Source organism: Mustela putorius, unplaced genomic scaffold, assembly GCF_011764305.1.
Source record: "Mustela putorius furo isolate JIRA1106 unplaced genomic scaffold, ASM1176430v1.1 tig00003972_pilon_pilon_pilon, whole genome shotgun sequence".
Taxonomy (NCBI): domain Eukaryota; kingdom Metazoa; phylum Chordata; class Mammalia; order Carnivora; family Mustelidae; genus Mustela; species Mustela putorius.
In genome coordinates this window covers 10,993,388-11,020,710 of record NW_025422115.1, presented here as the reverse complement: position 1 = coordinate 11,020,710, position 27,323 = coordinate 10,993,388, and the positions used below count along the sequence as shown (strand labels likewise).

At 47.2% G+C, this 27,323-nt stretch overlaps 1 long non-coding RNA gene, 6 other non-coding genes and 1 pseudogene across 7 annotated transcripts in view; all 8 read right to left on the bottom strand.

The window, feature by feature from the left end:
• LOC123389285 overlaps nucleotides 1–27,323 on the bottom strand; it is an 80,084-nt gene that overhangs the window by 34,340 nt on the left and 18,421 nt on the right. The window contains exons 9-15 of the long non-coding RNA XR_006603857.1: nucleotides 25,907–26,049; nucleotides 23,726–23,868; nucleotides 21,098–21,240; nucleotides 18,918–19,060; nucleotides 16,301–16,430; nucleotides 7,353–7,488; nucleotides 3,766–3,879 (exon numbers count right to left, since the gene is read on the bottom strand). This is a non-coding gene — a long non-coding RNA (uncharacterized LOC123389285). The remainder of the gene's footprint in view (nucleotides 1–3,765; nucleotides 3,880–7,352; nucleotides 7,489–16,300; nucleotides 16,431–18,917; nucleotides 19,061–21,097; nucleotides 21,241–23,725; nucleotides 23,869–25,906; nucleotides 26,050–27,323) is intronic.
• Nucleotides 4,923–5,005, bottom strand: LOC123389402 (annotated as a pseudogene).
• On the bottom strand, nucleotides 15,431–15,523 carry LOC123389401. The gene has a single exon (XR_006604008.1). It is a non-coding gene; the product is annotated as a small nucleolar RNA SNORD116 (small nucleolar RNA).
• LOC123389400 lies at nucleotides 16,175–16,268 on the bottom strand. Its single transcript, XR_006604007.1, has one exon. It is a non-coding gene; the product is annotated as a small nucleolar RNA SNORD116 (small nucleolar RNA).
• Nucleotides 18,642–18,733, bottom strand: LOC123389382. The gene has a single exon (XR_006603989.1). It is a non-coding gene; the product is annotated as a small nucleolar RNA SNORD116 (small nucleolar RNA).
• LOC123389394 lies at nucleotides 20,821–20,913 on the bottom strand. Its single transcript, XR_006604001.1, has one exon. It is a non-coding gene; the product is annotated as a small nucleolar RNA SNORD116 (small nucleolar RNA).
• Nucleotides 23,449–23,541, bottom strand: LOC123389397. Its single transcript, XR_006604004.1, has one exon. It is a non-coding gene; the product is annotated as a small nucleolar RNA SNORD116 (small nucleolar RNA).
• Nucleotides 25,630–25,722, bottom strand: LOC123389393. The gene has a single exon (XR_006604000.1). It is a non-coding gene; the product is annotated as a small nucleolar RNA SNORD116 (small nucleolar RNA).

The following is a 27,323-nucleotide window of genomic DNA, read 5'->3' as shown; positions in this document are numbered from 1 at the left end:
TTTATCTTCTATATAACTGACTAATTTCTCTGCTTCTCCCATCCTTGCCAATATATTCAGTTGGTTTTGCATCTCAGTTATAACATTTTTTATTTTGGCCTGACTAGTTTTTAGTTCCTTTATCTCTGCAGTAAGACTTCCTAGAGTCTTCTATGTTTTTTCTATCCCAGCTACAATCCTTATTATTGTTTTTTAAAATTATCATTCACATATATTACTTCCTTCTGTTTTGATTAGACACTGGCTGTGATTGCTTCTTGTTCTTTATTTTGGGATAAATTCCTCCATCTGGCATTTTTGCCTAGACCTCCTTCTTCTGTATGTTAAGGGAACTTGTTATGTTTCATGCTCTTGAAAGTAATGGCTATATTAAGAGGAGGTCATATTCTGTCTAGGGCCTTGTGCTTCAGGAAGTTGCCTTCAGTGGGGTGTGTTTGGACCTGGTCCACTGTGTGGTAAGTTTTAATTAAGTATGTTTTGGTCTGCTTGTTAGAAAAGGCTAATTCTACTTTGCCTATAGCTGAAGATTTGCTGCACTTCATGACCAGTAGAATTGATATGTGTGTGTGTGTGTGTGTGCGCGCGCGCACGTGCACGCATGTGTGTATGTCTAGAGGGTTGTGCTGTGCAGGTCTTCTGGGGGATGGACCTACTGTTCTGATTCTCAGGCAGACTTGACCTAGTAAGGATTGGCCTGCAGGGTCATATTGGTGGCTTATATGGTTAAGCAACCATCTCTTGATTTTTGGCTCCAGTCACGATTTCATGGTCATGAGGTCAAGCCCTGCTTTGGCTCTTTGCTGGATCTGCTTAAGATTCTCTCTCTCCTTCTCCTTCTCCTTCTGCCCTTCATCCCATCCCATTTTATGTTTTTATGCATTAAAACATTTTATGTTTTAAACATAAAATAAAACATAAAATAAAATTAAAATAAAAATAAATAATAAAAAAAAGATGCATCAACAGGGCACAGTGAGATGGGCATTGGTTTAAGTAGCTCCAATCTCCACTGGGGGTGCTATGCTGTTCACTGAAATTGTCTGTACTGATAGGTTTTGGAGGAAAGGGTGTCATCCCACTCTCGTGTCCCCAGAGAGGGGAGTTCACACCTACAGCTATTTAGGGAGCCCTCACAGAAGAGCAAATTCTTTCCCCTCCTGTGTCCTGGTTTCCATCAGAACCCTGCCCTCACCCTGTGTGTGTCTGAGCTAACTGTCTGTGTGGCAGCACAGTGCTTCTGTGTTTTATCTCAGTCACATGGCGGGGTTTCAAAACTCCAAATTCTAGGGACCCAGCACAACTCATACCCACACTGGTCCTCTGAATTATGGTCTTGCTGTGGTGTGGTTGGTACCATTTGTCCCAGAAAAGTAGTCACATGACCACACAGGGGCTCAGAGTTTATGGTAAAGCGTAGCAAAAAGATGGTTTCCAGGTTAGCTGCCTTCAGGAGATGCCTCTGCTGGTATGCTAATTAAAGATTTGCTTAATCACGCCTGCCATCTTTTTTGTCCCGAGAGAGGGCTATATTTCCCAAATGCACTGCCTCTTTTACTGTGTCTTAGGGGATCTATAGATGCTGTTTCCTCTTGGCTTTCTGCCCTCCTTCCCCATAGGAGCACTCCTAAGCCTGTCAGGCATGACCCTGGTGATAGCAGAGACTTCTAAAGCTTCAGACTTTCAGCTCCACTGCTTATAAAATCTTCTGACAGTCAGTTCTTCTCCTTTTCTCAGTAAATGGTTTTCGGGAAGAGTTTTTCTTGTGCAACTCCCTGTATACTGTGCTCACTCTTTCTTCCTCTCTTTCTCTCTCTCTCTCCCTTCTCTCTGTGATCAGGGCTCCATCACCTCTGCAGCACCTGCAATTCTTTTCTCCCCCAAATCAACTCTCCACAGCACCTACCTTCCACAATGTGGCCATTTTTCCTCCTCTATGTATGCAGTTCATTCTCAGTCCTCAGATGAATTTATTGGGTATTCAGATTGATTGATATCTATCTAGCTGCGTTTGAAGAATGAAGCAAGAATATAATCCCCCTACTACTTCACCATCTTAAGAATTCAGCAGCTTTTGGGGCACCTGCATAGCTTAGGAATTAAGTGTCTGCCTTTGGCTCAGGTCATGATCCCAGGGCCCTGGCATCAAGCCTTGTACCAGGCTCACAGCTCAGTGGGAAGCCTGCTTCTTATTCTCCCACTCTCCCTGCTTGCATTCCCTCTCTCACATCTGTCAAATAAATAAATGAAATCTTTTAAAAAATCAATACCATGGTTTTCTAATACTGCAGTTATTGCTGATACCACACAAATGAAAACACAAATCTCCTTCTTGTACATATTTTCTCTACAATGGATATCTGTGATGGACCTCAATTTCACAGAAACAATTGCATAACTTATTTTGTTCAGATTTTTCAATGACCTCAATTACAGTCACCACTGATACATACAAGTTCCTAAAATAGGATATTGTGTACCTCAGAAAACAAAAGAAACTGAGTACTCTGAAATTCATTACTCTGGGAAATAGTCCCTATTCAGTCATGGAGACCAGCCCCAACATTAATGATTCATGTTTTCTAGCTGACTATCATAGAGTACCTTATGATAACTGAAGTATCACATAATCACTAAAAGAAAGATCAATATTTTAGGGACAAATGCTAACTAAAAATTATTGAGCATTCCTACTGGCCCTTGAGGATGGTGTCATATCTCAAGGGTAAGGAAAAAACATTTTTGTGTGAAACCTGAGCTTTATCTTCATTGACCTGTGGGGATAGAGTAAATACGTAGAAATATGATTAATAAATATGTTCATTAGCCTGCCAGAGGCACAAGGTAGGAGGGTTCAATAATGTGCCTCTTATTGAATAACCTAATATACTGCTATCTTAGGATGTTTCCAATGATATTCCAAAAATACATTAATTTTGTTAATTTATAGCCTCCATCAGAGCAAATTTTGTCCAACATTTTCTGCTATACAAATTAAATGAGCAACCAGAGTATCTGAGTATGCTTAAAGTTCCAAGAAAATGTTGGTCTGGTGAAAATTTCAATCACAACGATGCACATATATCTCCAGTAACTCAACCTCAGAATTATTTTATCCTCAAAGATGATCCAGTGATTTGGAGAGGAGGAAATCACAAAAAGATATTATAGAGAAATAAAGGCCAGTTGTTTAAAAATTACTTACAGCACTTAATCTTCTTGAGCTCAGGAACATGGCAATTTTCAGAGGACACATAGGGTTATGCTACACCTAATTCCACAGCAATGCATGCAGGGCTCACACAGGCATAATACATATGACACATGACTAGAGGGGTTCAGAGTATACAGAAATCTCAGACACTGCAGTCAAATGCTCTACCACTGAGCTATACCCCCGAAAACTCAGACACTGAACCCTCTTAATTAAAATACTTCTCATTCTATTTTTAGTGTGGTGTTCACAAAGATACCTGCTAAGTACTAATGGCATTTGGGTAAGCACACTTTTTGGTATGAACACTGCTACACTGGTGAGAAAAAATCTTGCCATCATTTCTGTGCCTAACAGGAATTATTAGGCATTAATGGAAAGACTGAGAAATTGCAAAAATTCTGGAAAAAAATAAACAAAAATCTTGAAGAATCTAGATTATTAAAGCCTCACAGTGTTTAAATTGACTCTATACAACATTAATTAATTCTTGATTACTTAAACAAATAATAAAAAATAACCCAGGAAAAAGTTCATAAAAATTTGGGTATTACCTTAAGAGTGCATCATTGTTTCTTCTCAGATAAGGGAGTTGGTAAAAGTGACAAAATCAAGTATTCTTTGGTGAAGTGGCAAGAATTCCATGCAACTGCCATCTTACTTCCAACCTACAAACCACAGGGACAATCAGAGAAGCTAAGGAAGAAAAACTTTCAAATTCAAAGTTTATTGACAAGAGCTTATAAGCAATTAATTATATACTTTCAATGATCACCTATATGACAAGAATAAAAAGTACCCTGCTCAATGGAATAGAATGGTATAGAAAGTAATTTGTTTTAAAACCTAGTCAAAGTTTCTCCAAGGACCTTCTTTTAAACAGAAGGAAAAAAAACTGAAATAATATCAATATTAACCAATAAAATTCCAAGATTTGGAAATAACTGGCAATAATTTCACAGTTACAAATATTTATTTTTTATTTCTTTAATTTTGTTCAGTTAGCCAACAGATAGTACAATATTAGTTTTTGATGTAGTGTTCAATGATTCATTAGTTGTGTATAACACCCAGTGCTCATCATAACATGTCTCTCCTTAATACCCATCACCTGGCTAGCCTACCCCCCACTCCCTCTCTTCTAAAAAAAAAATTTAATACAATATATACTGGAATCCATCACTCAAATGTCTAGAAAATTTCTCTTTGAGTGACAAGAAAAAATTCGGTATGAATTATTGTGACTGGGTTAACAAGCAAATTAAAACACTGAGTTATTCCCATAAATACAAACCATTGTTCAGTTTCTATTATATTTTCTTTATCTAAAAAATAATTGACAACTAATTAATTATAATATCTTTTTAATTATCTATTTGACCTCAATGGACTATGCCTCACTCACAAGACTGCAGCATCTTAGGAAATCATATGTATGGCTTAAGGGTAGACAAAAATGTGACTCATCAGTCTCAATACTCATGTGCAGGTTCCCCAGTGTCTGGTTATTATGAGTGTATGCATGCTGCCAGCCAAGCACTCAAAGAATTACCATGTCATTTCCAAATCAGATATTTATAGATCTCTGTATAATCTTTTTCTCCTAATGTATGCAATAAGTTTAGGTTTAAAATACCACAGACCTAGCTGTTACTATTACCTCATTAACTGAACTTTATCCATAATTTTTTGCATTATATGATCCTTTGGCAGACCTCAGCTCACAGAATTGTTTCTGTCACTCATTTTTTTTCAGATTTTAATGAAATCCACTTTTTAATTCATCATTGATCCAGTCACATTTATAAAAAGGATACTGATCCAGGGACGCCTGGGTGGCTCAGTTGGTTAAGCGGCTGCGTTCAGCTCAGGTCATGATCCCAGCATCCTGGGATCGAGTCCCACATTGGGCTCCTTGCTCGGCAGGGAGCTTGCTTCTCCCTCTGCCTCTAGCCTGCCACTCTGTCTGCCTGTGCTTGCGCGCATGCTCTCTCTCTCTCTCTCTCTCTCACACACAAATAAAAAAAAAAGAAACAAACATTTAAAAAAGGATACTGATCCTAAGATATGTGACAAACACTAAGCACTCCACATTCTCTCTCCCTGCGACACACTCACCCCTACTACTTAATCATGGAGAATAGTCATCACAGTCAATGACAGCCTAACAACTGATTAGTACAGTCAGAATTTTACTATCATATGAATGTTTGAGTATCCCAAGAGGAATGCCAGTATTTTCAGAACAAAATGTTTACTGATGTAATTCTCTTTTTAAAAAGATTTTATTTATTTATTTGACAGAAAGAGAGAGTGAGAGAAAGAGAAGCAGCATGGTGAGGGGCAGAGGGAAGGGAAGAAGCAGATTCCCCACTGAGCAAGGATCCTGATGTGGGACATGATCGAACCTGGGACTCCAGGATCATGACCTGAGCCAAACACAGAAGCATAACTGAGCCATCCAGGGACACCCCCCAATGGAATTCTCTCAAGAAGAAGGAATAAATTATATGAGACCCATATAGTGGTTCATGTCAACCTGTTAAAATAGAGTAAAATATGGAAACATGTGATGTCCATTTGTCAAACATGTGTAATACAGAAGAGATTATAATATACACTCATATCAAATGAACTCATATTACTTTACTAGGATGTTTCTGCTATTATTCAAAGAGAGAAGTCATAAAAATCCTGGAAATAAAAGAGACAAAATATTTCACATTTCACCAGATAAATAATAACTCACATTGCCTGGATTAACAGATACTTCACAAAACCAATTATCTACTTGACTACAGAAAAATATTTTAAAAATAAGCCATAAAAGTATACTTATTTAAAATTGGTTGTTATCCTTGGAATCCATTGTTTTGGTCCATCTCAGAAAAGAAACTGATAAAAATGACACAATCAGCACTTCTTTGTTATGGTGATGAGTATTCTATGTAATTAAAAAATCACATTCCACAAAAACACAGGAAATTTAAAAATTTGTGAAACAAACTCTTCCCAGTTGAATGTTTACTGATAATAGATAATTAAGGAATCAAAGATGTTCCCTTGACCATCTACATAACTAGAAAAATTATTCTTTCCTCAGGAAAAATGTAGTATAGAAAATCAAATTTTCTAAAACTTCGGTCTCAACGCTGACCCAAAGCCCACCTCCCAAGCATTACTAACTAAAATTATAACTTATCTTTATACACATAAACCCACTGATGGAATATGAATGTTAGGCAATGATGTCACCATAAAATTCCAAGATTTGGAAATTTAATCTTTTTATGTTAAAATGTTCAGTGAAATATCTCATTTAATCTGCCATCAAATATCTAGAAAATTTCTCCCTGAGTGAGAAAAATGAAAAAAGAAACTCTATTCTTGAAACTAGCCTAAAAAGCAAATTAAAACATAGTAAGATCATCCAATAAACATGATATGCTTACTCTTCAACTTTCTCATATTATATTTGAGATAAATGGCAAGCAAAAACATGAATAATTTATTTCTATCTAATAAGACCTAAATACGTTGATTCTCACAAATTACTGTGACTGAGAAAATGGTATAAATGGCTCAAGACTAGACACAGCCATTTCCCAGTATTCACTACTCATGCTTTTGCATACACTGCTTACTGTGGGTGTATGAAGGCTATCAGGCAAGCACTCAGAGTTGCTATGTCATTCTGCAGTGGTTATTTATGTACCATTCATGTCCTCTAGCATTTGATATCATGCTAGCTTTCCAATGCCATAATCCTTTTTATTTGGTACCACTTGCTGACCAAATTGAATTCTCTTTCACATTTTTTGCCTAGCACCATGCTCCTCAGCTTATAGAACTGATTTTTGTCACTCATTTTATTCAGATTTCAACAAGACCAATTTGTGAAGCCATCATTCTTCTAAGCACATTTGCAAAAGTGATTTTAATCCTGAGATATATGGCAGACACTGAATACTCAGGATTCTGTTTCCCTAGGACACACTGAACCATACTATTCAGTTATGGAGACTTACCACTACAGTCAAGGATCTAGCCTCATGACTGATGAGCTTTGTCAAAATTGTATCAGTAGAGGTTATAATTTCCTGAGAGGAATGACAATACCTTCAGAAAAAAAAATGCTTACCAGCATAAAAATTCCCACTGGCCCTTGAGGATGGGATGCAGAATTCCTCCCAAACTTTCCTTCATTTCATGTCTCAAAAGAAACATAGGCAGTAACCTCTTTGATATCAGACACAGAAACTTCTTTCAAGATAGGTCTCCAAAGGCAAAGGAAACAAAAGTGAAAATGAACTTTTGGGACTTCATCAAGATCAAAAGCTTCTGCACAGCAAAGAAAACAATCAACAAAACAAAGAGGCAACCCACGGAATGGGAGAAGATATTTGCAAATGACAATACAGACACAAGGTTGATATCCAGGATCTATAAAGAACTTCTCAAACTCAAAACACACAAAACAGATAATCATATCAAAAAATGGGCAGAAGATATGAACAGACACTTCTCCAATGAAGACATACAAATGGCTATCAGACTCACGAAAAAATGTTCATCATTACTAGCCATGAAGGAGATTCAAATTAAAACCACATTGGGATACCACCTTACACCAGTTAGAATAGCCAAAATTAGCAAGACAGGAAACAACATATGTTGGAGAGGATGTGGAGAAAGGGGAACCCTCTTACACTTTTGGTGGGAATACAAGTTGGTGCAGCCACTTTGGAGAACAGTGTGGAGATTCCTCAAGAAATTAAAAATAGAGCTTCCCTATGACCCTGCAATTTCACTCCTGGGTATTTGCCCCAAAGAAACAGATGTGGTGAAAAGAAGGGCATCTGTACCCCAATGGTCATAGCAGCAATGGCCACGATCGCCAAACTGTGGAAAGAACCAAGATGCCCTTCAACAGACGAATGGATAAGGAAGATGTGGTCCATATACACTATGGAGTATTATGCTTCCATCAGAAAGGATGAATACCCAACTTTTGTAGCAACATGGATGGGACTGGAAGAGATTATGCTGCGAGAAATAAGTCAAGCAGAGAGAGTCAATTATCATATGGTTTCACTTATTTGTGGAGCATAAGGGATAACATGGAGGACATGGGGAGATGGAGAGAAGAAGGGAGTTGAGGGAAATTGGAGGGGGAGGTGAACCATGAGAGACTATGGACTCTGAAAAACAATCTGAGGGTTTTGAAAGGGAGGGGGATGGGAGGTTGGATAAGCCTGGTGGTGGTAGTATTATGAAGGGCACGTATTGCATGGAGCACTGGGTGTTGTGCATAAACAATGAAATCTGTTACACTGAAAAGAAATTAAGTTTTTCAAAAAAGCCAAAAAAAGTTGTAATGTTATCTTTGGAAATCAGTGTTCTGGTCATTTCTAGAAAGGGGTATTTGTAAAAGTAACATCAACATTTCCTGTGGTGTAGAAAGAACAATTTCAGGCAATTTCAAAGTCACTTCCAAACAATAATGCTTGGGGGAAGCATTGAAAAGAAAACCTTCCTAATTAAATATCTGTAATTAACAGGTTCCAAGGAATTAAATATATAGATATGCATGAGACAACCTACCTGACAAGAAAATTATATTCACTCCTTGAAAGAGAGTAGCATAGAACGTCATCTTTTATTTAGAAGACACTGGTGTCAAAATTTCCCCAATTATCCCCCTTAGTGTCATCCATTATGACTATAATCCACCTTTAAATACTTATAAAATCATCTGAAGAAATATCAGCCAGTGAAATATATCTGAATACCAAGAATAAGAAATTTATTTATTTAATTATTTAAAAAATGTTTCATGTACTATCTACCTGAACCCTTTACTCTAACGTCTAGAAAATTGCCCCTTGGATGATAAGAGAAGAAGAAAAAAAAAGCTATTCCACTTCCCATGACTATATAACCAATCTAATTAAAATGCATTCTAAAACAGTCACAGGAATAAAATCAACTCGACAATCATCATTCATTTGTTCTACTTGAGATAAAGGACAAATGAGACTCAGAAGTTCTTTCAAATAGGTTCTCTAATAGATCTCAATATACTGCTCCTCATTCAGAAGAGTCATCTAAGAAAATAGCATGAATGACTTAAGGGTATGTACAGCCATTTTCCACTGAGTTCATTATTCATGAGTTGGTTATCCATGGTCTGTTTACTATGAGTACATAGATGCTACCCATGAGGCAAATAAAATGGTGCCATTTTCCCCAACAATTAGATACTTGTAGACAACTATAGAATTACTTTCCCTTAATTTATGCATTCTGGTTAGCTTTCAAATACCCTGTTGGTACTACTACCTCATCAACTGAATTCTCCAGAGTTTATGCCTTGCATGGTCCCTATCCTGGAGTTCAGCTTATAGAAGTGATTTGTTACTCATTTTGTTAAGATTTCTACAAGACCCATTTTTGAAGACTTTACTGATAGAAGCACATTTATAAAATAGATATTTAGAATGAGAGCTGTGATAGATACTAGAGCAATCAGGATTCTATCAACCTGGGAAATGCTGACCCGGCATCATGGCTGACTAGCATAGCCAGTCTTATTGGAGTGTTACGATTCACTAAGAGGGATGTCAGCACTTTCAGGACAAAATGCTTACTGATGTTAAAATTCCCAATGGCCCTTAAGGATAGGAGGCAGAATTATTCTCAATACTTTTCTTCATGTCATACATCAAGGAGAAGGAATAAACCATCTATATGGAACTCAGTGTTTGGTCCACACTTGCCTGTGGTAAAAGTATAAATGTGGAAATCTAAAAGGTATTATATGACCATCTGCCAAAATGGCAAAAGACAAGACTTACTATGTACCTTTATGTAAAAATATACTAATTTATTATACCTGTAGGATGTTTCTGATTATTTGAAGTAGGGGAAAGAATAAAATATGGAAAATAAGGGAGACTGAAGCTTCACATAACCCAATGGATTATTGATGCCAATAATAGTTTGTATTAACTGTCCACTAACTCAATTAAATTTTTGATTACTTAAAAAATAATAAGAGAGATACATAAATTTACTATAAACTGTGTGTTGTATCAGGGGTCAATAGTTTCTTTCCTTTCCAGATAAGGGAGCATTTCAAAATAAGCACTTCATTGGTGCAGTGATGAAAGTCCATGGAATTCTAATACTACACTCAGTCTACAAATTACATAGTAAAATAGAGAAATTGCAAAACAAAATTTTCCTAGTGGAATATTTAGTATAAAAAGTTATAAGAATCCATAATGGATAGTCATTGGACCATCTGATGACAAGAATGACTATGCTCAAATTTTGATCAAAGTAGTACAAAAATAATTGCTTCTAAGATATTTTTCTCAAAAATTTCCCAGCACGCTCATACAAAATCATGTATTATAACTAGAGTGTCTCTATAAACACATTAGAAACCCACTGATGATATATGAAAGTGGCCAATGAAATTCATGTAAGAATCCAAGAATTTTAAATATAATCATCTCACATCTAAAAATGTTTAACCTAGCATGTAGTTGAAGCCATCACTTGAAAGTATATGAAATTTCTTTCTCAGGTTATAGAAAAAAATAAAACATATGTAAACAACTGTTCCAATCATCCCTAGTAACTGGGATGACAAGCAAATTAAAATATGAAGATTGTACATAGGGTACCTACTTTTCAATTTAAATACAATTGTTCCACTTAATAGAAAATGATAAATAAAATTTAATAGTATCTTTGGATTTTAATAATCCAGTCACACTAGAGACACTGATCATGACTCAGAAGATTCTGGCAACTCAAACATATAAATAGATCAAAGGTAGTCACAGATATTTCTCACAGAATTTATCATTTAAGTGGTGATCCCACAGGATCTATTTATGACTTATAGATACTTGTCTTGTAGACTTGTCGGTACTGGCAGCCAAAAGTTATAGTAACATTTTGCAATTGGTTATATAGACCTTTCTATAGTTCATTTCCTCTAGCACATGCCAGCATGTTATTTTTCAAATACCACAGTACATTTTTTTTTTTTTTGGTAATACTTGCGGACCAAATTAAACTTCCCTTCACATTTTTGTTTAGCATGATCTATGGGTTGGAATGCCTTCACTTATAGAAGTTATTTTTGTTACTCACTGCATTCATATTTCAACAAGATCCATCTGTGGAGTCATAATTTATCCAGGAACATTTATAGAAGCAACCATCAGAATGAGATACATGGTGACACTTAGCACTCAGGATTTTCTTACCCTAGGAGACCTTGATCCATACTAACTTGATCATGGAGACCAGAATCACTGATGACCCAGATCTAATCTTACTGATTAGAATAGCCAGAGTCTCATTGCCATTGAAGTGCCACAATGCCCTGAGAGAAATGTCAGTGTTTTCAGGACAAAATGCTTACTGACGTGAGAATTTCCATTGGCATTTGAAGATATTTTGGCAGAACTATACATGAAGAGCTCCTTTATGTAATACAACAAAGGATAAACTTATGAAACCCACTTCTGTCCACCTTGAACTATAGTAAAAAGTACATATCATACATTTTGTCAACCAAGCAAAAGACAGTAAAATCCACTGCATATATACAATTAAATTTAACTATATAAATTAACTTACTATGATATTTTTAAATATTTTAAGAAGAAAAGAGCAAAAATACTGGAAATTTTAAAAAAGAGAGCATGATTAGATTATAATGCCTCACAGTACAATAGAAAGAGAAGAGAAAATCAGCAGATGCCAAAAAAAGATTAAAAATCATGATGTAGTAGTCTCACAAAGATTTTAAATTTGTGATGATAAACATTTATTTTGTAACCACAAGATCTATAGAAACAAAATAAAGTTAACTTCAGACAACAAGGAGAATTTGTAAAACAAAAAAAAAAGAAAAGAAAAAAAAGAAAGAAACTTTGAAATGATATAAAATTCTCACCAGATGGGCTCATTATTCATGTAGACAAAACAGGAAAATATTAAAAGAATTTAGTATGAATCAATGGATTTTATCTAATCATGGGAAAAAGAACTTAACCTAAAAACATTCACAAAAATAACATGATAAATTAAGATTCTCAATATGACATCATTAGAAATACGATAACATGATGAAAGTCAAACAGAAAACTACATTGGTAATATAAACCTAAAAATATGATTTCACTAACAAAAACAAAAATTATTCATCTGACATTTCAGTAAAAAAAGGATATTTGGAAAACAAATGAGAAAAGTTCAATTCCATTAACATTTTATAAATAATTGACTATAGAAAGTAATGGATAGATACATATATATGTAGAAAGTTAAATATGAGTGAAATTAATCAAAGTATAATATATTGGTTATATAAAGCTTCCTGAATTCACAATAAGTAATCATATATCTGAATATTAATATCTAACATATGGGAATGTGAATCATGACACATTGTATGACCTAAATATAAGAGATAAACTACAGGGGCACCTGGGTGGGTCCGTTGGTTAAGTGTCTGCTTTGGCTCCAGTCATGATCCCAGGGTCCTGTGATCATGCCCTGCATCAGGTTCCCTGCTTGTCAGGAGGCCTGCTTCTCCCTCTCCATCTCCCACTGCTTGTATACCCTCTCTCTCTGTGTGTCTCTGTGTTAAATAAATAAAATCTTTAAAAAAGATAGAGATAGACTTCAATAAAATCTACTACCTTCCATGGAAACTAAAAATGTTACTGAATATATTGTTCCAAATATAAATTTGATAAAATGTGGACCGAGAGCCTCAGGTAACATTCAAAACAATTACACTTGAAATAACAAGACCACAAAACCATGAGATTGTCATCATCAAAAGTGACCCTGCAAGAACACTAGCAACTGAAGGAACATGGCTACCTGAACTGTACAAAAAACATTTAAAAGCACAGTTAATAGGACAAACACAGTGCAGTATACTCCACTGGAAAAAACAAATCCAAAAAGGACTGGGAAATATCAACACCAAGATATTTAGGAAAATAAATATTTCATAAAAGTAAATCATTTGGCTAAAGATTCACAGTTATAATTATTGGAGATCAATAATACGATGTAAAAATAAAGCTGAAATACACACATAAAAATAAAACTAACTTAAGGAGAAATGCCAAATGAAACAAAAAAAGTCCGTCACTAAAAAATTCATGATTTCTTTGGGGACTTCATCAGAATCAAAAGCTTCTGCACAGCAAAGAAAATAGTCAACAAAACAAAGAGGCAACCCATGGGAAATGACAGTACAGACAAAAGGTTGATATCCAGGATCTATAAAGAACTCCTCAAACTCAACACACACAAAACAGATAATCATATCAAAAATGGACAGAAGATTTTAACAGACACTTCTCCCATGAAGACATACAAATGGCTATCAGACACATGCAAAAAATGTTCATCATCACTAGCCCTCAGGGAGATTCAAATCAAAACCACATTGAGATATCACCTTACACCAGTTTGAATGACCAAAATTAGCAAGACAGGAAACAACATGTGTTGGAGGGGATGTGGAGAAAGGGGAACCCTCTTCCACTGTTGGGGGGAATGCAAGTTGGTGCAGCCACTTTGGAGAACAGTATGGAGATTCCTCAAGAAATTAAAAATAGAGCTTCCCTATGACTCTGCTATTGCACTACTGGGTATTTACACCAAAGATACAGATGTCGTGAAAAGAAGGGCCATCTGTACCCCAATGTTTATAGCAGCAATGGCCTTGGTCGCCAAACTGTGGAAAGAACCAAGATGCCCTTCAACGGAGGAACGCATAAGGAAGATGTGGTCCATATACACTATGGAGTATTATGCCTCCATCAGAAAGGACAAATACCCAACTTTTGTATCAACATGGACGGGACTGGAAGAGATTATGCTGAGTGAAATAAGTCAAGCAGAGAGAGTCAATTATCTTATGGTTTCACTTATTTGTGGAGCATAACAAATAGAATGGAGGACATAGGGAGATGGAGAGGAGAAGGGAGTTGGGGGAAATTGGAAGGGGAGGTGAATCATGAGAGACTATGGACTCTGAAAAACAATCTGAGTGGTTTGAAGTGGCGGGGGTGTGGGAGGTTGGGGTACCAGGTGGTGGGTATTATAGAGGGCACAGATTGCATGGAGCACTAGGTGTAGTGCAAAAATAATGAATACTGTAATGCTGAAAATAAATAAAAATAAATTTTAAAAATTCATGATTTCTAAAAATGAAAAAAAATAAACAGCATATATGGAAACACAGAAAATAAAAAAAAGACAAAAAATTTTGCAGTACAAAGTGTGAAGATGAGAGAAAGAAAAATCACACAAATACTATAACACATCTAGTAAGTAAAAAGTTGAAAATAATCATTTATACTGTGATCCTACCTAAGCAAGTGAAGATGACAGGCAGACTCAAAAAAAGAAGATACGCATTTAAAGGGGAAAATGAAATAGGCAAAAAAACACTCTAAAAAGATGGTATATCCCAGGCAGGGTAGACAGAAATGCAAAAAGATCAAGACCCAAATGACACTAAATATACTAGACAACCACAAGGAAACATAACAGCATATCATGTGCCCTCTGCCACACAACAGATGAAGAAGCCTGCCCCACCCCTAGCCTTGGATAGTCCTCCAGGCTCCTATCCAAAACCCAAGCACGGGGAATCCACAAGACACAAACTGATTTCACAAGGCCAGGTTGCTCTTGAGACAATGGTTCTAGCTGCCTGTCTCTACCCAGGGCTTCCTCGGGGCCCCCATGTGCCACAGCCCTGTGACATCCCTCCCACGTCCCTGTAAACCTTCACACTGGCCAAAGTCTACGGGGTGGACGCACTCACCCAGGGGATGCAATCAGAGTCACAGACCTTGCCCAGGCCCAGAACCCCCTGAGCCTGCACAGCAAGCATGGTGGGCTGTGTGAACTCTGATGCAGAGCAGCTAAGGAGGAAGCTTGTCCCATGCCTGGCCCAGGGCCCTCCTCCCATCCTGTATCCAAAACCTCACAGCCCTGGAAAAGACAAGGCAAAAGGGCAAGGGAGGGGCAGAGGCCCCCTCCACTACAGGAGGGGACAGGTCTTCCTTTGCCATGGAGATGGTCCCAGGTGCCATCTCAATGTGCCAAGCACTACTAGCTCCAGCAATATTCTCAGGTGGCCTTGGTGCAGAACCACGTGCTGGAATTCATTTCCAGTGATGACGACAGTACAGATTGGTACTCATTTTGTTCAGATTTCTAAGGAAAGCATTTGTAGGGAGTCATCACTAATCTGAGATCATCTAAGGACATGGTACGTGAAAAGGGTAGGGCTAAAGCCTGGGACAGCCACTGAGTTCAGGCATGTCGGCCCTCATGAAAACAAATGGCTAGGCCAAAGCATGGCCAGGGGAGCGATCCTTGGTACAGAAGGCCGCAGGAATGACCAGGGCAGGAGGTGAAAAGGGCAAGCCACTTACTGCAGACATAGGCTACTCTAAGATAACCGCAAACCACACCTCATGGCACTAAAGGGCTATCCTCTCCAGGCAGGCCAGATATCGAAAATCAGGCAAATGGGACTCACTGATATCTACGACACCACCTGGGGCATGGGGAGAAGTGACAGGAGCGCCACAGCAAGGTGGACACGTCTGCGGAGGACCAAGTCACAGACAGAAGTGGGGAAAATCTGTCCCACCTCACCCTACAACGGGGGGCTGGTGCAGGGACTGAGGACCGAAGCCTACATATGGAGGACTCAGTGGATCAGGGCCCTGGTCCCCGCTGGTATCTGCTATAGGAGGGGGGGATCTCCCTCCAAAAAGGAGCAATGACCCAGGCAGAGGGGTGACATCCCCAAGTGCAGAGCACTCTGAATTCACGGTAATGATATCAGGTGGCCTAACTCCCTCACTTGGACATCCTGGCGGGGAACCACGTGCTGGACCTCAGTTCCGATGAGGACACGGTAGGGATTGTCACTCATTTTGTTCAGATCTCCAAGGAATGCATTTGTAGGGAGTCATCATCGATGACCCGGGCATGTGGTGGCAAGGGTGAGACACTTACTGCAGACGTGGGCGATTCCCAGATGACCACAGCCTACACACCCTGCCTCTCCAGGGGCGTCCTCACCTCACTGGTAGGGCATCGCGGGATTCGCCAACAGTCACCGACACCCACGTCCTGCCAACACCACCTGGGAAATGGGGAGAAGTGACAGGAGCGCCACAGCCCAGGGACACGACTGTGGGGCTCCACGCAGGTGCCACGCAGTGGGGACACTCTGCTCTACCTCTCCCTACGATGGGCAGTGCCTGGTCCCGTGCCGGAGGACCAATGTCTACACATGGAAGCCTCCAAGTATCCAGGCACAGGGCCGGGCGGGGTAAAATGGAGGGAAGGGGAGCAGGAAGGGGAGAGAGTGTTAGGGGGAGAGGTGCACAGTGGGTTTGAGACGTGGGACAGCCCACACACTGTGTCCTTTAATGGAAACGAGTCCCTAGACCACATACGGCAACACTTGTCTTCTCCATCGGTTGCACAAAGGGCCGGCGTGTGGCGCATCCCCAGCGAGCACCAGGGGCATCCATGTGACCTCGCCCTCCCCAGAGGGGTATAACCCCAGAGGGAGCACCTCCCCAACAGGATGCATCCCAACATTGGTAACCACCACGCAACCAGCACCTACTCGGACCGACATGGAGACGCACGACCTAGCAAAACGATGCGGCATCAGTGAACCAACCCGAGAGAAATCCCCTTGGCTCCAGGTCAATCACTCTAGAAGCAATGAGCCCCGGGTTTGGGGTGGGAGTAAGTGGCCTCCCACAGGTGGGGCCCGATGGCCCTCCATGCCATTGCCCGATCCCCTCACTTCCTCCATAGAGAAAACCCATGCAGGCTCTAAGATACCCCAGGTCCAGAGGGGGTGACCACACACCCACCCCGCAGAAGGTCACATCCACCTCGTTCCTGTCGGCTCAGGGGCAAACCGCGAGAGGCGGTGACCCCGAGCGCTCATGCCACCCACACGACCCCCCACCTCACATTAGCACCCTCGGAAGCTGGCGCAGCCAGCAGTTCTGGGGCTCAGGCACCTGGCCCGAAATTGCCCATGGGTCGGGGCAGCACGCCCCAGGTCTTCGGTGGCACAGGAGGCTGAGCCTCTGACGCAGGACACAGCCTGGCCTGCCACAGGACCCAGTGACTCCGGGCCCGGGGTCCCTAAATCTATCGCAAATGCAGGCCACTGCAGAACCACGTGTGACTTGGACCAGCAGGCAGCAAGGCCTTGTCGGCACTCTCCCACATCCCGCAGCCTCGCCTGCCATCCGTATGAGGGCCTTTCTCGTGCCAAGGTTCCCACCTGGATTCTGCCTGCTGCAGTCCATCTGGCAACACAGACTTGTGGGAAGCAGGCAGGTGTCGGCAACCCACCCTGAAGGAGCCTCTCCACGAATGCTTCCACTGCCAAGTCAGGACAAGGCATTGCAAATGGCGTCACCCTCCAGATTTGACCTGGCCCACCGAACCTAGCCAAGCACCACTAGGGTGCCCAGGTGCTGCCGCCTCCAACCGCGAGAAACCCATCACACCCGCCATGGTTAGACTCCACGCACACTCGTGGCTCACAGTCACCTGGGAAGCCATACTCAACGTGAACCTCTGGCACGGGGAGAAATGGCCGTGTGGAGGGGGTGCCGCCGCCTACCATCCCAGCATCGTGTGGCCAAGTCTTTTCTGGGACGACACTTCTAGCGGACTTGGTCTCTGCCCATGGCTTCCTCCCAGCCCCCATGTGCGGAGCCCTGTGGCCTCCCTCCCGCCCTCATGTAAAACTCCATGGTGGCTGGGTCCCAAAGGATGGACCCTCTGGCACAGGCGATGTCATCAGAGTCACCGTCCTGCCCAGTCCCGGAACTCACTGAGGATGCCCAGCCGCCACGGTGGGCTTCATGCCCTCCGTCGTGGAGCCGTTGCAGATGAAGTATGTTCCACTCCTGGCCCAGCATCTCTTCCCATTCCGTGTCTAAAAGCTCTCTGCCCTCAGTGGACAAGGCACAAGGGAGTTGGAGGCTCAACGCCAGGGACCGCAGCGAGGACAGCGGTGCTGGTGGCGGTGCGCGGTGAGTGGCGTGGAGGGCCTGGGGGCTCTGGGCCACGTGGGCGGCTGAACTCTGGCACGCACGACCTCCCTGGCCTCTCTGGAAGCAGCCAGACCTTTGACCCCAGAGGGCCCTGGTTCCTGCTGGCCATCTGCTACAGGAGGGGGCATAATCCCTCTATCACAGAGCAGTTCCCCAGCCCTAGGAGCGACATTCGCATGTGCCAACACTCCGAGTGAGCGGTAAAGATCTTGGGTGGCCTGAATCGCTCTCTCGGATTTCCTGGCGGGGAACCACGTGCTGGACCTCAGTTCCGATGAGGACGACGGTAGGGATTGTCACTCATTTTGTTCAGATTTCCAAGGAATGCATTTTAGGGAGTCATCATCGATCCAAGCACGACTCAGGACACGGAGCATTCAACGGGCAGGTCCTAGCCTGGCACGGCCACTGAGCTCAGACACGTCGGCCCTTGTGAACTCCCAGCCCCAGGCCGAGGGGTTGCCAAGGGGGCTATTCTCGGCCAAGGAGGCCTCGGGGGAGACCCGGGCATGTGGTGGCCAGGGTGAGACACTTACTGCAGATGTGGGCGACTCCCAGCTGACCAACGCCTACACACCGTGCCTCTCCAGGGGCGTCCTCTCCTCACAGGTAGGGCATCGCGGATCAGGAAAATGGGATTCGCCAACAGTCACCGACACCCCCGTGCAGCCAACTCCACCTGGGACATGGGGAGAAGTGACAGGTGCGCCAGCGCCCAGGGACACGTCTGTGGGGCTCCATGCAGGTTCCACGCAGTGGGGACACTCTGCTCTACCACTCCTACGATGGGCAGTGCCTGGACCCGTGCCTGAGGACGAAAGTCTACACATGGAAGGATCCAAGTATGCAGGCACGGGGCCGGGCGGGAGAAAATGGAGGGAAGGGTGGCACGAAGGGGAGAGAGTGTTGGGGGGAGGTGCGCACAGTGTGTTTGAGACGTGGGACAGCCCGCAAACTGTGTCCTTTAATGGAAACGAGTCCCTAGACCACAGACGCCAACACTTGACTTCTCCATCGGTGGCACAAATGGCCGGCATGTGGCGCATCCCCAGCGAGCACCAGGGAGGGGCATCCGTGCGACCTCGCCTTCCCCCGAGGGGTATAACCCCAGAGGGAGCACCTCCCCAACCAGCCGCATCCCAACGTTGGTACCCACCACGCAACCAGCACCTACTCGGCCCAACAAGGAGATGCACGACCTAGCCTCTCACCCGGAGCACTGCCTGGCCTGCCACAGGACCCAGTGTCTCCGGGCCCGGGGGTCCCTAAATCTATCGCAAATGCAGGCCACTGCAGAACCACATGTGACTTGGACCAGCATTCAGTTACCCTTGTCGGCACTCTCCCACATCCCGCAGCCTCGCCTGCCACCCGAATGAGAGCCATTTTCGGGCCCAGGTCCCCACCCGTATTCTGTCTGCTGCAGTCCATCTGGCAACACAGTCTTGTGGGAAGCAGGCAGGTGCCGGCAACCCACCCTGAAGGAGCCTCTCCACGAATGCTTCCACTACCAAGTCAGGACAAGGCGTTGCTAAGGGCGTCACCCTCCAGATATGACCTGCCCCACCGAAACTAGCCGGGCACCACTAGTGTGGTGCCGCCACCAACCGCGAGAAACCCATCACACCCGCCTTGGTTACACTCCACGCACACTCGTGGCTCACAGTCACCTGGGCAGCTTTATTCAACGTGAACCTCTGGCACGGGGAGAAATGGCCCTGCGGCAAGTGTGCCGCAGCCTCCCATCCCAGCATCAGGTGCCAAGTCTTTCATGGGACGACACTTCTAGCTGCCTTGATCTCTGCCCAGGGCTTCCTCCCAGCCCCCATGTGCGCAGCCCTGTAGCATCCCTCCCGCCCCCATGTAAAACTCCATGGTGGCCGGGGCCCAAGGGATGGACGCTCTGGCACAGGCGATGTCATCGGAGTCACTGTTCTAACCAGTCCCGGAACTCCCTGAGGATGCCCAGCCGCCACGGTGGGCCTCATGCCCTCCGTCGCGGAACCGTTGCAGATGAAGTATGTTCCGCTCCTGGCCCAGCATCCCCTTCCCATTCCGTTTCTAAAACCTAGCTGCCCTTAGTGGACAAGGCACAAGGGAGTTGGAGGCACAAAGGCCAGGGACCGCGGCGAGGACAGCGGTGCTAGTGGCAGTGCCCGGTGAGTGGCGGAGAGGGCCTCGGGGGCTCCGGGCCACGTGGGCAGCCGACCTCTGGCACGCACGTCCTCCATAGCCTCTCTGGAAGCAGCCAGACCTTTGACCCCAGAGGGCCCTGGTTCCCGCTGGCCATCTGCTACAGGAGGGGGCATACTTGCTCTGCCACGGAGCAGTTCCCCAGCCCGATTGGCGACATTCCCATGTGCCAACACTCCGAGTTAGCGGTAAAGATCTCGGTTGGCCTGAGTCTCTCTCGGACCTCCTGGCGGGGAACCACGTGCTGGACCTCAGTTCCGATGAGGACGACGGTAGGGATTGTCACTCATTTTGTTCAGATTTCCAAGGAATGCATTTGTAGGGAGTCATCATCGATCCGAGCACGTCTCAGGACCCGGAGCATTCAAAGGGCCGGCTCCAGCCTTGCACGGCCACTGAGCTCAGACACGTCGACCCTTCTGAACACCCAGCCCCTGGTCACGGGGTTGACAAGGGGGACTTTCTCAGCCAAGGAGGCCTCGGGGAAGTCCCGGGCATGTGGTGGCAAGGGTGAGACACTTACTGCAGATGTGGGTGACTCCCAGCTGACCAACGCCTACACAGCATGCCTCTCCAGGGGCGTCCTCGCCTCACAGGTAGGGCATCGCGGATCAGGAAAATGGGATTCGCCAACAGTCACCGACACCCGCGTGCAGCCAACTCCACCTGGAACATGGGGAGAAGTGACAGGAGCGCCTCAGCCCAGGGACACGTCTGTGGGGCTCCACGCAGGTGCCACGCAGTGGGGACACTCTGCTCTACCTCTCCCTACGATGGGCAGTGCCTGGTCCCGTGCCTGAGGACCAATGTCTACACATGGAAGCCTCCAAGTATGCAGGCACGGGGCCGGGCGCGGTAAAATGGAGGGAAGGGTGACAGGAAGGGGAGAGAGTGTTGAGGGGGGGGGTGCACAGTGGGTTTGAGACTGGGACAGCCCGCACACTGTGTCCTTTAATGGAAACGAGTACCTAGACCACATACGGCAACACTTGTCTTCTCCATCGGTTGCAGAAAGGGCTGGCGTGTGGCGCATCCCTAGCGAGCACCAGGGGCATCCGTGCAATCTCGCCTTCCCCAGAGGGGTATCACCCCAGAGGGAGCGTCTCCCCAACCAGCCGCATCCCAACGTTGGTACCCACCACGCAACCAGCACCTACTCGGCCCACCGAGGTGATGCACGACCTAGCAACACGATGCGGCATCAGGAAACCAACCCGAGGGAAATCCCCTTTGGTCCAGGGCAATCCCCCTAGGAGCAATGAGCCCCGTCGGGGTGGGAGTAAGTGGCCTCCCCCAGGTGGGGCCCGATGGCCCTCCGTGCCATTGCCCGATCCCCTCTCTTCCTCCATAGAGAAAACCCATGCCGGCTCTAAGATACCCCAGGTCCCGAGGTGTTGACCACAAATCCACCCGGCAGAAGGTCACCTCCACCTCGTTCCTGTGGGCTCAGGGGCAAACCGTGAGAGGCGGTGACCCCATACACTCATGCCACCTGCACGACTCCCCGCCTCCCAATAGCACCCTCGGAAGCTGGCGCAGCCAGCAGTTCTGGGGCTCTGGAACATGGCCCGAAATTGCCCATGGGTCGGGGCAGCACGCCCCAGGTCTTCGGTGGCACAGGAGGCAGAGCCTCTGACCCGGAGCACTGCCTGGCCTGCCAAGGGACCCAGTGTCTCCATTCCCGGGGTCCCTAAATCTATCGCACATGCAGGCCACTACAGAAACACATGTGACTTGGACCAGCAGGCAGCAAGGCCTTGTCGGCACTCTCCCACATCCCGCAGCCTCGCCTGCCATCCGTATGAGGGCCATTCTCGTGCCCAGGTTCCCACCTGGATTCTGCCTGCTGCAGTCCATCTGGCAACACAGACTTGTGGGAAGCAGGCAGGTGCCGGCAACCCACCCTGAAGGAGCCTCTCCACGAATGCTTCCACTGCCAAGTCAGGATAAGGCGTTGCAAATGGCGTCACCCTCCAGATTTGACCTGGCCCACCGAACCATGCCAAGCACCACTAGGGTGCCCACGTGCTGCCGCCAACAACCGCGAGAAACCCATCACACCCGCCATGGTTAGACTCCACGCACACTCGTGGCTCACAGTCACCTGGGAAGCCATACTCAACGTGAACCTCTGGCACGGGGAGAAATGGCCCTGTGGAGGGGGTGCCGCCGCCTACCATCCCAGCATCGTGTGGCCAAGTCTTTCCTGGGACGACACTTCTCCTGGACTTGGTCTCTGCCCAGGGCTTCCTCCCAGCCCCCATGTGCGCAGCCATGTGGACTCCCTCCCGCCCTCATGTAAAACTCCATGGTGGCTGGGTCCCAAAGGATGGACCCTGTGGCACAGGCGATGTCATCGGAGTCACCGTCCTGCCCAGTCCCGGAACTCACGGAGGATGCCCAGCCGCCACGGTGGGCCTCATGCCCTCCGTCGTGGAGCCGTTGCAGATGAAGTATGTTCCACTCCTGGCCCAGCATCCTCTTCCCATTCCGTGTCTAAAAGCTCTCTGCCATCAGTGGACAAGGCACAAGGGAGTTGGAGGCTCAACGCCAGGAACCGCAGCGAGGACAGCGGTGCTGGTGGCGGTGCGCGGTGAGTGGCTGGGAGGGCTTCGGGGGCCGTGGGCCACAAAGGCAGCCACCTCTGGCACGCACGACCTCCCTGGCCTCTCTGGAAGCAGCCAGACCTTTGACCCCAGAGGGCCCTGGTTCCTGCTGGCCATCTGCTACAGGAGGGGGCATAATCCCTCTATCACAGAGCAGTTCCCCCGACCTAGGAGCGACATTCCCATGTGCCAACACTCTGAGTGAGCGGTAAAGATCTCGGGTGGCCTGAATTTCTCTCTCGGATTTCCTGGCGCGGAACCACGTGCTGGACCTCAGTTCCGATGAGGACGATGGTAGGGATTGTCACTCATTTTGTTCAGATTTCCAAGGAATGCATTTGTAGGGAGTCATCATCGATCCAAGCACGACTCAGGACACGGAGCATTCAACGGGCAGGTGCTAGCCTGGCACGGCCACTGAGCTCAGACACGTCGGCCCTTGTGAACTCCCAGCCCCAGGCCGAGGGGTTGCCAAGGGGGCCATTCTCGGCCAAGGAGGCTTCGGGGAAGACCCGGGCATATGGTGGCCAGGGTGAGACACTTACTGCAGATGTGGGCGACTCCCAGCTGACCAACGCCTACACACCGTGCCTCTCCAGGGGCGTCCTCTCCTCACAGGTAGGGCATCGCGGATCAGGAAAATGGGATTCGCCAACAGTCACCGACACCCCCGTGCAGCCAACTCCACCTGGGACATGGGGAGAAGTGACAGGTGCGCCAGCGCCCAGGGACACGTCTGTGGGGCTCCATGCAGGTTCCACGCAGTGGGGACACTCTGCTCTACCTCTCCCTACGATGGGCAGTGCCTGGACCCGTGCCTGAGGACGAAAGTCTACACATGGAAGGATCCAAGTATGCAGGCACGGGGCCGGGCGGGAGAAAATGGAGGGAAGGGTGGCACGAAGGGGAGAGAGTGTTGGGGGGAGGTGCGCACAGTGTGTTTGAGACGTGGGACAGCCCGCAAACTGTGTCCTTTAATGGAAACGAGTCCCTAGACCACAGACGCCAACACTTGACTTCTCCATCGGTGGCACAAATGGCCGGCATGTGGCGCATCCCCAGCGAGCACCAGGGAGGGGCATCCGTGCGACCTCGCCTTCCCCCGAGGGGTATAACCCCAGAGGGAGCACCTCCCCAACCAGCCGCATCCCAACGTTGGTACCCACCACGCAACCAGCACCTACTCGGCCCAACAAGGAGATGCACGACCTAGCCTCTCACCCGGAGCACTGCCTGGCCTGCCACAGGACCCAGTGTCTCCGGGCCCGGGGTCCCTAAATCTATCGCAAATGCAGGCCACTGCAGAACCACATGTGACTTGGACCAGCATTCAGTTACCCTTGTCGGCACTCTCCCACATCCCGCAGCCTCGCCTGCCACCCGAATGAGAGCCATTTTCGGGCCCAGGTCCCCACCCGTATTCTGTCTGCTGCAGTCCATCTGGCAACACAGTCTTGTGGGAAGCAGGCAGGTGCCGGCAACCCACCCTGAAGGAGCCTCTCCACGAATGCTTCCACTACCAAGTCAGGACAAGGCGTTGCTAAGGGCGTCACCCTCCAGATATGACCTGCCCCACCGAAACTAGCCGGGCACCACTAGTGTGGTGCCGCCACCAACCGCGAGAAACCCATCACACCCGCCTTGGTTACACTCCACGCACACTCGTGGCTCACAGTCACCTGGGCAGCTTTATTCAACGTGAACCTCTGGCACGGGGAGAAATGGCCCTGCGGCAAGTGTGCCGCAGCCTCCCATCCCAGCATCAGGTGCCAAGTCTTTCATGGGACGACACTTCTAGCTGCCTTGATCTCTGCCCAGGGCTTCCTCCCAGCCCCCATGTGCGCAGCCCTGTAGCATCCCTCCCGCCCCCATGTAAAACTCCATGGTGGCCGGGGCCCAAGGGATGGACGCTCTGGCACAGGCGATGTCATCGGAGTCACTGTTCTAACCAGTCCCGGAACTCCCTGAGGATGCCCAGCCGCCACGGTGGGCCTCATGCCCTCCGTCGCGGAACCGTTGCAGATGAAGTATGTTCCGCTCCTGGCCCAGCATCCCCTTCCCATTCCGTTTCTAAAACCTCGCTGCCCTTAGTGGACAAGGCACAAGGGAGTTGGAGGCACAAAGGCCAGGGACCGCGGCGAGGACAGCGGTGCTAGTGGCAGTGCCCGGTGAGTGGCGGAGAGGGCCTCGGGGGCTCCGGGCCACGTGGGCAGCCGACCTCTGGCACGCACGTCCTCCATAGCCTCTCTGGAAGCAGCCAGACCTTTGACCCCAGAGGGCCCCTGGTTCCCGCTGGCCATCTGCTACAGGAGGGGGCATACTTGCTCTGCCACGGAGCAGTTCCCCAGCCCGATTGGCGACATTCCCATGTGCCAACACTCCGAGTTAGCGGTAAAGATCTCGGTTGGCCTGAATCTCTCTCGGACCTCCTGGCGGGGAACCACGTGCTGGACCTCAGTTCCGATGAGGACGACGGTAGGGATTGTCACTCATTTTGTTCAGATTTCCAAGGAATGCATTTGTAGGGAGTCATCATCGATCCGAGCACGTCTCAGGACCCGGAGCATTCAAAGGGCCGGCTCCAGCCTTGCACGGCCACTGAGCTCAGACACGTCGACCCTTCTGAACACCCAGCCCCTGGTCACGGGGTTGACAAGGGGGACTTTCTCAGCCAAGGAGGCCTCGGGGAAGTCCCGGGCATGTGGTGGCAAGGGTGAGACACTTACTGCAGATGTGGGTGACTCCCAGCTGACCAACGCCTACACAGCATGCCTCTCCAGGGGCGTCCTCGCCTCACAGGTAGGGCATCGCGGATCAGGAAAATGGGATTCGCCAACAGTCACCGACACCCGCGTGCAGCCAACTCCACCTGGAACATGGGGAGAAGTGACAGGAGCGCCTCAGCCCAGGGACACGTCTGTGGGGCTCCACGCAGGTGCCACGCAGTGGGGACACTCTGCTCTACCTCTCCCTACGATGGGCAGTGCCTGGTCCCGTGCCTGAGGACCAATGTCTACACATGGAAGCCTCCAAGTATGCAGGCACGGGGCCGGGCGCGGTAAAATGGAGGGAAGGGTGACAGGAAGGGGAGAGAGTGTTGAGGGGGGGGGTGCACAGTGGGTTTGAGACTGGGACAGCCCGCACACTGTGTCCTTTAATGGAAACGAGTACCTAGACCACATACGGCAACACTTGTCTTCTCCATCGGTTGCAGAAAGGGCTGGCGTGTGTGGCGCATCCCTAGCGAGCACCAGGGGCATCCGTGCAATCTCGCCTTCCCCAGAGGGGTATCACCCCAGAGGGAGCGTCTCCCCAACCAGCCGCATCCCAACGTTGGTACCCACCACGCAACCAGCACCTACTCGGCCCACCGAGGTGATGCACGACCTAGCAACACGATGCGGCATCAGGAAACCAACCCGAGGGAAATCCCCTTTGGTCCAGGGCAATCCCCCTAGGAGCAATGAGCCCCGTCGGGGTGGGAGTAAGTGGCCTCCCCCAGGTGGGGCCCGATGGCCCTCCGTGCCATTGCCCGATCCCCTCTCTTCCTCCATAGAGAAAACCCATGCCGGCTCTAAGATACCCCAGGTCCCGAGGTGTTGACCACAAATCCACCCGGCAGAAGGTCACCTCCACCTCGTTCCTGTGGGCTCAGGGGCAAACCGTGAGAGGCGGTGACCCCATACACTCATGCCACCTGCACGACTCCCCGCCTCCCAATAGCACCCTCGGAAGCTGGCGCAGCCAGCAGTTCTGGGGCTCTGGAACATGGCCCGAAATTGCCCATGGGTCGGGGCAGCACGCCCCAGGTCTTCGGTGGCACAGGAGGCAGAGCCTCTGACCCGGAGCACTGCCTGGCCTGCCAAGGGACCCAGTGTCTCCATTCCCGGGGTCCCTAAATCTATCGCACATGCAGGCCACTACAGAAACACATGTGACTTGGACCAGCAGGCAGCAAGGCCTTGTCGGCACTCTCCCACATCCCGCAGCCTCGCCTGCCATCCGTATGAGGGCCTTTCTCGTGCCAAGGTTCCCACCTGGATTCTGCCTGCTGCAGTCCATCTGGCAACACAGACTTGTGGGAAGCAGGCAGGTGCCGGCAACCCACCCTGAAGGAGCCTCTCCACGAATGCTTCCACTGCC